Below are 11045 nucleotides of genomic sequence, written 5' to 3' on the forward strand. Positions count from 1 at the left end.
AAGCGACTCGGCTTCTTCGGCCTACCTCGTCATATTTAAGGAGATTGAAATAATAAAAAGCAGAACTGACGCATTGGACTAAAAAAACTAGGCCGTCCCGGAGTAGAGAGAGTGGAGCCAGGGCTACAGCCGACAGGCTCGGCTTCTTCCTCAAGCCGCCTAGGAGCGCCGAAGTCTGGACACCTACACACACTCACACAGCAGGAAACTAAAGGACAACATTCAATATTTCAAAAACAGGCTGTTCTTGTGCGCCTGTAATAAAGGATTGAAAGAAAGGGCAGGTAATGTGTGTTTTAAAGACAGATCATGGCAAGATGTGACACACACACACCCACACACAGCAAAGCCATCCTGCTGCTGCATACTGTTCAGGTGGAAATACACTGACTGAGTCTTTACAATACTGCAGTCTGCTGTTTCCCTGCTTCAGAATAGAGACTATCTTTGTTTAGTTTTTTTTTAACCATTTTTTAAATACAAGCCTTCATCTTATAGTCTCTAATTCCGCTTTCATGTAAAATAGCCAGTTCCCCCATCTTCATAAAGAAAACTTCCCATTTAAGGCTCTTATTTAAGATAAATCTTTCAGTGGAAGAATTTAACTTAAACCGATATTCGCTACAAAAAAGTATAGAAATAATTTTCGACTTACTGGTAACTTACATCCGCTGCAGAGCGATGAGGCTAGAATGAAGGGGAAAAGTAGAAAAATATTCACGTGAAAATCCCCGACACGCATAGATGAAACATGTGGGATTGATTACATCCTAACGCTGCTGCTGCAGACTGCGCTGTGTGTGCGCTCAGCTGAGGTATGGGAGAGACGCATCACAGAAGTTCAGGCTTGTAGTGAATCGGGGCTCGTTCATGCAGTCGGAGACTCAGACACGCCGCGAGGGGGAGGAGGGGGGGGAGGGTTGAAGGGGTGTGTGCGCGGGGAGGAGTGGACGCGCAGGCCTATTGGTTTGTGGATGACAATGTGAAAGCTTGCCCGTGGGGCGCTCCCCCTCCACCCCAACAGCTCTTTACGCACGCACGTATACGCACCAACATTCAAGCGCACACACAGCGTCTCTCTCACACACACACACACACACAACACAGACACTACCACCACCACCCTCCCTTTCCACGGTAAACACTAGCTGCTATTGGCTGCAGCCGGGAGCCAATGAGAAAGCCGCTGGAGCCACGGAGCGAAACGGCGGGCGTTTGATTTGTAACCTTCGGCGCGCTGCGTGCTGGAGCAAATGCGAGGAGACAGGCGGCACAGCTCGGAGCTGCTTTTATAGAGAGAGGAAAGGAGCCGAAAGAAGCTGGCGCAGCCTACAAAACAGCAGCTTTTATTCCGTGTGATCCCGCTGCAGCTGAGTTCAAAATATATTCTGATTGGGCCAGATCGTTATTTTGCTCCGTGTCAGCGCTGATGTGATCGTTTATTCTTCGGATGCTCCTTCGGGGAAATCCACTTTTACATTTGATTTAGCCTCCGTTTCCCCTGATGAAGCAGATCGCGCCGGTCTCACATGCATTGTAAAAAGGGAAGCTTTATGTGTGTCATTAAATTGATCAAAACTTTAATCTAGTATTTAAATTTGTATATACCAGACATATTTAAGGGCCCATGGATTGCAAGTCTAAATATGTTGTACATTTTAACAAACAAGTGAAATATATTTACCTGTCTCTGGATAAAAAAAAAAAAAGCTTTCTGGCTTAATCACAATATATCCTGTAATATTTACAGAACTACTACCTCACGTGTGCACTCTTATTGGGATTTGATTCAAACACAGTTTAGAATGTCAAAGGTCAGGATTGGTTTAAACATCAAAGTTTTCTTTCTCACAGTTAATTGCAACAAAAGGTAACTTATTATACATGATATAACACTATGGGGGCTAGCAGGGTATTTGGCTTTAGTTATCTCCTTGTGTAACTAGGCTATTAGGTTTCATTGATTTGATAAGATTTTTGTTTCTGAAAAAACTGATAAAAGAAAAATGTTTAGAGATAAGTATTGTTGCGTATATTAGCAAATTAACATATTTTTTTTTGTTTGTTCTTTTGTTGATAAGCAGTGAAAATAAAGAGATTTTTTAAACTAATATGTAAACATGTGAGAACCAAACCAGGTTGAGCTCTTGGCAAAAACTTTAAACAAACTGCTACATGACTTTAACTTATTATTGAAAAAAAGAGCGTTTTGAAATAAATAGCCTATTAACCCATGTCGGTTTAGTAACCTGCTATTTCTATTAAGGGCATGTGCAGCCAGCACAGTAATGCTGATACGTATAAAAAATACAAAAAAAGGCATATTCTTTAAGAAAATGCCAATACCAACCTATACTGATGGTTACTAAAGTTTAAATATTTTGACCAAATTTTTTTTTTTTTTTAGGACTCGCCTTGACGAAAATTGGAGGTTGTAGCAGCAATCAGAAGCAGACATAGTAAATTTTAGCATATATTAGGTTAAACATACACACGGGTTAGAGATACATTATTGCTAATAGTTGCAACAAAACAAACAGCATATGGCAACACTTCATGACGTCATTCCCCGATGCCAACTTCGACAACACAAACAATTTAAATGTTCCAACTGTCTTGATCATTTCCATTTAAACAGTTAATCCTAGCCTTGGTTTTCAGGGAATCAGAAAGCTTATTCCCCCTCAAACAACTGCACGTTTATTGTTATCATTATCTAAATTTTATTACTTAATTACATGGGAGGACAAACTAGATGAACAAAACTATTTTAAAAATGTGTTTAGTTGACTAATTGCATTTGAGTTTTGTTAGTGGGTAACTTGGTTATCTGTTTCTTTTGATTTTTAAGGAGTTGTTTGCAAAAACATTAAGAAGACTCCCCTAAAGTTATGGGAATGTGACCATTCCCATAACTTTAGGGAATTTTAGCAGTTTGTTCATAACTTTCAAGCTTTGCAGTTACCAGTTACCAACAGTTAGAAACATTTTGTTAACTTTACAAAGCTACGATCAAAGGGGAACTTGTATAAAATAATGCAGTTTAAGGAGAATATAAGAAAAATATTGTAGCTTTAGTAAATAATCAATCTAGTTTGTTAAAATGTTTAATACAGTAATCTAGATAAATATGCCATTCTCCAATGACCCTTTGGGCCATTCTAATATCCATGCTTGTATTTAAAAAATATAAAATTACGATAAAGGATTACGAAATATAATGTAATATGTATGTATTTAAGTATTATATTTTATGTTTTTGAATAACAATTATTTTTGGTTTTTATTATTTTTTGTCTTTTACCACGAGCTACTTTTAATAGACCATCCTGCATCCCCCATAAGTATGAACAGATATAACCGATTGCTGTAAAGCTCCCAAAGATCCCCCCCTCCTTTAAAAACGTTTTGGAGGTACTGCAGCCTCACAAAAATTAGTCTACATTCTGAGCAACATTTCTGCCTAATGGAGCCACGCTCTGCTGGGGATGTTTATATGTTACATGAAAAAGACAAAAATCAGAAGAATGTTTACTCATTTAAATTCAATATGCCCGTTTACCTGCGCCCCACCGCAAACACACGCAAACAAACAACACAGTACAATACACACACTCTGTCACAGAGGACAAATTGAATCAGCGCATAATTTGAAAGCGTTGCTGTCCTCCAGGTTAGCCCAGCGCATGGTTCACTAATTTTGCCAATTAGAAGTGTAAGGATATGAGTTTGTGAAAATGAATAATTATATATATATGTTTTTATATATATATATATATATATATATATATATATATATATACACACACATACATATACATACATATATATATATATATATATATATATATATATATATATATATATATATATATATATATATATATATATATATATATATATATATATATATATATATATATATATATATATATATATATATATATATATAGGTCAAGGGGTTAAAACTCAGGGTTAGTTCGGCCCAGCGCTGCTCCTCATTGGTTGGCGAGTTGCCAGTGCGCTGTCAATCACCGAGTATAAACAAGGCTCTGATTGGCTGCTGGCCAGTCCGCACTGGGCTGCCTGAAAAAAGCAATTACTGCCCCTGCGGTTTCAAGGCGCCCCTCAGCGCCGAACGATGAAAGGAGATAAGCAGGGCGGTTTCAAGGTGCCCTCCGCCTCCCTCTGCACGGCGCACCCCGTTGGCCCCAGAGCAAAAGGAGAGTCAAGAGTGACTAAATCAAAGGGAGAAGGTAGAAAAAGGGGAGAAATTACACGTTGTATTAAACGTGGAGGCTAGATCCGCACAATACAGCAGAAACAACGGAGAAAAACAGGAAAAAAGCGATGCCTCTGCAGAGAATTGAGGGGATTTTTTTTTCTAACCCAAACAAATAGACTTTGGAGGAAGAAAGTTTTCCCCCTCGTTTTCGGCAAATGGAGGCAGCGAGAAAATAGTAAGATTTCTCTTTTTAAAACCGGAAGCGCCGACTTTTGGATTTGAGTTACAACGTTCACTTGGAGCCACACCTAAAATAAACCCCCCTTTTTTTAACGCCGCTTTTTCAATAAGTGGAAATTTCCGAGTCAAGGCCACACGGGATCTTAGATAGTTGAAGAGTTTGAATAACAAACTAAATGATAAATTACTTTCGACTGTTCAGGACCAAAAGTTTGGTGAACGTCAAAATTAAATGTTCTGTCACAGTGTAATAAGCTGATTGCTGTAAAATAAAAAAAATCATGTCAAATTAGATGCATCATAATCCTAAAAAAAAAAATAATAATAATATGATTTAACTGAACACTTCAAACCTAAAAGCTCAGTTTAAATGTTTCTGCTTTCTGTTTTTAACAGACCGGATCCTAAATCTTCTAGGATCTGAGACCGAACCCCGGATGCGACCCATCCTGCAGAATTGGGTCGTTGGAACCTATCAGATTTACTTGACTAATTTAATAAAACAAAGTGAAAAAAAAATAGAATAAAATCAAGTCGGTAAATACATTTCATCCCAGTTTAGCTCGCGGAGAATTCCATGCTTGTTTTTCTTGCAGCTGTTTGTTTTAATGGTTCGTGTTAAAGGCAGATCCTGCAGTCTGAGTTTTTTTAGCTGAACCTGTGCAGAAGTGACAACATGGAGCATGCACCTCATAAAGCACACACCCAGCCAGTTCTTTACGTCCATTTCCATTAAATAGCGGCTCTCTGCAGCGCTCTGTCCGGCCCCGAACACGGCATAAACTGGGCTCTGCAGCTCAGAAACCTGAAGGCACAGAGAGCTAATTGAAATAATTAAAAACAATTAAAGACCACGTCTGAGACATATATAAGCTATATCCCTAATCAGCAGGCATGTTCATATTCCCTTTTTGCCATCACATGTAGAATATAGCCTAAAGAGTATCTTAGTGTGTGCGTGTGTATTTTCAAAACCTTCAAATTTGTTCAGAGGAAATATTTTTTTTAAGTAAACCATTGAGTGAAACACTAATGCCAGGTTAGGCTACTTATTCTGATAATTATAAGAGACAGGCATGTCACTGTGTGAAAGGAGATGCCATTCACTCATCAAAAGCTGAATTTAGCTATCCTAAATATATTAAATCTATACCTCAGATGAGCTACAGTTTTAGGTATTAACAATTCATATATTGTTTAGAAAAATGTATTTTTAGCAACCCAACACACTACAATATTTTTTAAAAACTAATAATACCAGAAGGTTGGAAACTCTTGAGTGATCCAGCAGCTGATAGCAGTGAAATGGGAAAAAAGTTTTATGAAATGACTTGCCTTCCCCTGTTCTCTTCCCTAACAGTGTTGTCCACACCACTAATGACCGGGGGACAATAAAGAATCCTGTTCCGCAGCTCACAAAAGAGGAAGGGAGGAGAGAAGAGGGGGGGCTGCCACTTAAAACAGAAATCTGCATTTAATTTATTTAGTGACAAGGAAAAGGCTTTTGTTGCTTGATTTTTATTGGTTCCTTTTCACCTAAAAGAGGAAAAAAAGGTGGGGGATGGGTGTGCGTGTGGATGAGAGAGGGGGAGAGAAAGCACAACACGACACCCCCCCAGCACCCCCACTCCTCAGTCTCCTTCTAGTCAGTGTGCCAATGGGGGGAGGAGGAGTAGGGTGAGGAAGGGGTGGGGGGTAATTAATGCGGATTGACTGATTGCTCTTGAAACAGACCGGTCCTGCACGCGGATTGTCCTCAAGCAATGAAGCGTTCCTGACTGACACTTTCCACCTTCCCTCCCTCTCTTCCTTTTTTCCTCTCCCTCTCCACCTCTCGCTGCCTCCCCGGCTCTTCAGCGCCAGAGCGGGGCTCATTCGCGGCCGATTTCCAGCCTCCTTCTCAGGCCAGACATTGGGTAGTTTCTGCCCTCCTCTCCTATTCTTAATATGATCGTTTAAAAGCGGCTCACATTTCTACCAATTTTTCGTCACTTTTCCTCCTATAGAACATCAAGCCTCGTTTCATTTACCATTTTGTTCAGCGACTTTTAATGCCATACATTACCGGCACAAAACAAAAACATTCTTCTTAAAAGGAAGGTCCTGATGGCAACACAGAACACATTATGCATCTGATCAGAGTTCTTCAAATACATCCGTTTTATTTTTTGGGGGGAGAAGAAGAGGCAGGGTTTTTATTTCATGCTTTTTAGGATCCAAATCACACTTCAGATCTTTGTATTTTATATTGTAAAGGAAAGATCTCGGTACAAACTCTTTGAATAACACTTCATGAATTAAATAACAAATTTTCCAATTATATTCTTACTGAGATTGTTCACCAGCAACAAAAAAATCTGAACTAAACTTATATTTCAGATAAAAGTGGTTAAAGTCAAACAAACACATTGTTTTCAAAGAGAACCAGAGCAAACATGAATGTTGCAAAAATTCTTAGTATTTTAATTAAAATCTGTCAGAAGTGATTTATCTGCCACCTCTATATGCACCACATGCCTCCAAGCACTAATGCACACATTTTAAACATGTCTGGGTTGGAATATGTGATGAAAGCATAACTATCACAGTTGTATATGATGTCTTTGTGATGTCAGCGGTCTTCTGACCGTCTCCTCAGGAATTATCCATTGTTTATCAGGTCAGCCTGATTCTTGGGCCTCTCCTGATGCCATGACCAAATGCACAGATTTTTTTTTTTGTTCTTTGAGGCAACTGAAAAAACTGATTTTTAGATCCTGTCTTTGAAATTCACACCACACTAATAATGTTTAAAAAATAAAGTATTATCAGTGGGACATTGCTGATGTAAAACAAAACTAAAGAGAAATATCCTTCAGGTTATAAATAACCTTTGATAGGGATTGGAATTATAACCACAAAATACTGGTATAATGTTTTCCTGCCTGTTGTTGTTGGTGTAACGTGGCTGTAGTGGCCATATGTAAACCCGGAGGAAGACAAGCATCATCAAGCAGGAAATTTCAATGCATTACCTGAGAGATTACGTCACACCAACTTCCTAGTTCAAAGGTAAATAAAACGCTGTGTTGTGGAGTTTGGCTTGCCTAAAATAAAGTGAACATGTAGGTTTTTTGCCACATGAGAAAGACAAATTGCTTCCCCATGGCTCCCTAAAACACTGTCTAAACAAACTTTTATGAATGTGTAGGAACACATTTAAAAGACATACACACAGTTTAGTATCAACAGGAAACACATTGCCGTAAAATGAAGTCCAAATGGAGAGTAACCTCCCCCAGGAGGCCCTTTGAGTGAGGCGACCGTCCTGATTGCAACCGATAGAGTCTGATAGCCCTTTAATGGCGTATATTTCCAATAGATGGTCTCATCAGGAAACCAACTCCCTCCATACTACCCAAAACTGACACAGTAGATATTTGTGCTCTCTGGGCCCATGATGGTGCTTTTCTCTTCACATTGTAAACATGACTAGCAACAAACAACAATTTGGCTCAAAGGTGACAGGAGCAGATGTGATGAAGTCAGAAGTGGACTGGACACAAAAGCAACATGACCTTTTCCTCCCTGTTTGTGAACGCAGTCAGGGCAGAGGCAGTTAGTTCGGATCATCCTGGCAGAGAGGCTCAAATCGGGTGAGGAGATATAAAACGGTCAGGATTGAGAGATAACACACAGCAGCATAACTCAGCTAAAGCACATCAGGAATCTTTAAAGCCAGATGCATTCACAAAATCAATTAAAGTCACTTTAAATATAAATTGTGACCAATGCAATAGCCGCTTTGTTTCATTTTTTCTATCAATGTTTTCAATCCTCCACATGCCAATGCCTCTGATGACATCACACAGGGGAACTGATCAGAGTTCATCTCTGTGTGTTCATTTCTAGTAATCCTTTTATTGATGCACTAGGTTAATCAAACTTCTTCAAATAAATATGAAAATACAAGCAAAGCAAATCAGTTATTGTGCATCCTCGTATTTTGCTAAATCCAGCTAGGTAAATAGTTGAGTCTGATAGTCCCAAGGTATCTGATGAAAAAACACATTTAATTTAAGAAGCCTCAGTGCATGCAGGTGGATGCTTTTATTATCATAACAATTTTAACATAAAGAGCTATAATATGCCCTCATTCTGATATGTGAGTTTATATTCAGACATATTGTGAACTTATGTATTGATATGATGCAGGCAAATGATGGGATTATCTCAACCAACGGCTCGTCACACTACAGCACCGCATCAATCTTCTGTCTTCCAAAAACTTGTGGGTTTACTTCCCACAGCAATGGGACACTGTAAATGAAAAGCAAACCTGGTGTTTTTCTTGTTGCGCTCGAAAGATCCATTAAAGTATGTCCCACTCAAGTGGAGAAACCCTGAGCACCGACAGTCCGAAGTGGAGTGTTGAAAAGAGTGGGAATGTGTTTGAAAGAAAAAACCCTGCAGGAACAGGATGGGGCCGTGAGGTCAGAGGTCAGCTAACCTCCTCTAGCTGATCATTCCACTCTGTGAGAAACCAACTCCTCCAATAAAACCACGGGAAAAAAAGGTGCCTTTGGAAAACTTCTCACCTAAACATCAAGCCTTTGGAAAACTTCTCACCTAAACATCAAGCATGTGGGAACATTATCTTGATATCTTAAAAAAAAAAATTATGCAGACTGATTTCAGCTCTGTCAGGTTGTTTTATAATTAAAAAAACAAACAGCTCACATCTTTAAATGAAAATGAAGTCTAAAAAAAGTAGACCTCAGCTTGATTTCGGAGACATGAAAATTAGTAAATATCTTTATTTATATATACTTAAACTATATATATATATATATATATATATATATATATATATATATATATATATATATATATATATATATATATATATATATATATAATTTAATTATTAATTTTACATAACTCCATGTGCACCAGATTAGACATTTTTAACTTTTTCAAAAGTATGAGTATGTATAAACCCCCCTCCCCGTGCACATGGAATTATGTAAAATTCGAAATTAAATTATACAAATCAAATAATAAAAAACTGAATAAAAAAATGTAACTGAAATAGAACATTACATTTTAAATAAATTAACAGAATAAATTAGATTTTAACTAAAGCAGTTCAATTTCAACTTCCTTGAACTATAAATAGATCGGATAAAAAAACATAACTGAAGTAAAATAAAATAAATAAAGATAAAAACAATTATACATTAAAAATAATACATTTTCAGTTATGAATAAAATTGTAAACTTTTTCCGTTATTTGATGTAGCCTATATTAGGGTCAATGGGAAAATTTGAATTTCCTATGGGGGAAATGTTTCTGTCCCAATCTTTCTATTTTATATTTAGCCAAAATAAAATGACTTTTACTCAATTTTTTTTCTTCTTTATTCTTTAAGTCTTATTGAGTAAATCTCAAAAATTACTACATTATATAGTTGATCTGTAATGTATAAATAATACGGAAATGCTCTTCACCTTCTCCATCAGCAAGTCACTGGTCCATAACAGATGAACAAAGGATTGAAATAACATGTAATGAATATGAAAAAAAAAAATAATCTAATCCAGGATCAGATTACTGTAAAAACTGGATTTTTTCCCCTCATCAGACTGTCAGCTTCTGCCTGCTAAAGCTCTCAATGTGTGTGAGATAGAATATTTAATCGACAGCAGATGAGTCTTCATATGAAGTGTGTAGCTGAGGTAAAGTACAGTGGTGCTAATGATAGAAATGATTAGAACACATAGACCATCTCCGACCAGGATCACTGGAAAACTAACTACCTCGTTCATCTGCAAAATATTCCTTATTCAGATTAAGTTGAAAGGGTTGCTACAAAAACTGTAGAGTAGAATAATATTCCGGTGTTTCATATGAGCACACCTCTTCAACAACTTGAAGTATCAAATCATCCGCAGAAGTGACAGCAGTCTGGGTTTTAGAGCTAAAGGTGTTTTCATCCAAACGCACGCGGGCTTAGAGAGCGCTCCGCTTACTTACGCAACAACTCCTCGCTGAATTTATCCACGCAGGGATTTTCCCCCGAACGAGCGGAGCGACGGATCCTCTGGATGTGCGTCTCCGTAGAGCTGCTGTACTATAATAGCAAATTTATGTCAGAGCGACAACTCCTAACGCCCCCCCCCCCCCCCCTCTTTCCCTCTCTCTCTCCCTTTCTCTGCAGTCCTGACATTAAACAGAAAATTGATGGAGGAACTCTCCGTTTTGCTCCATCTTTCCCGTATGCGTTGTTGCCCTGGAGACTATAGTGGCTCTCTTGAATTTTCACCCCCCCGACCCCCTTTCATCAGAGGTGGGGGGCACAGGAACATCATCAAGCGGGCTTATGGGTCACACTCTCCCTTTAAAGGTGTAGCTTCCTCCAGAAATGAAAGAGAACCAAACAGAAGGACAGCTATATATTATCATAATAAAAAACAAACACATAGACGTTTATTTTTAAGAAGTAGACAGGATTGTATATATTTTAGGTATATTTGTTTTTATTTTTTTATTTTGTTAAATGTAGTCTCCCAGTGAAGCTTTTGTCTTTCCCTCCATTCT

The 11045-nt window shown here is 38.1% G+C and overlaps 1 protein-coding gene across 3 annotated transcripts in view; it reads right to left on the reverse strand.

Annotated features, from left to right (window-relative positions):
- bahcc1b (BAH domain and coiled-coil containing 1b) overlaps positions 1-10628 on the reverse strand; it is a 78534-nt gene extending 67906 nt beyond the window's left edge. For 2 of the 3 annotated variants that reach the window (XR_005282078.1, XM_038300350.1), the window contains exon 1: positions 656-860. The gene's annotated coding sequence lies outside the window, so the exon portion shown is untranslated. Of the gene's footprint in view, positions 1-655; positions 861-10481 lie in introns of those variants that run through there. The other variant, XM_038300351.1, reaches the window with a different exon arrangement.
- Between the last annotated feature and the right edge of the window lie 417 nt (positions 10629-11045).

Source organism: Cyprinodon tularosa, unplaced genomic scaffold, assembly GCF_016077235.1.
Source record: "Cyprinodon tularosa strain WSP-4 unplaced genomic scaffold, ASM1607723v1 ctg448, whole genome shotgun sequence".
NCBI classification, from domain to species: domain Eukaryota; kingdom Metazoa; phylum Chordata; class Actinopteri; order Cyprinodontiformes; family Cyprinodontidae; genus Cyprinodon; species Cyprinodon tularosa.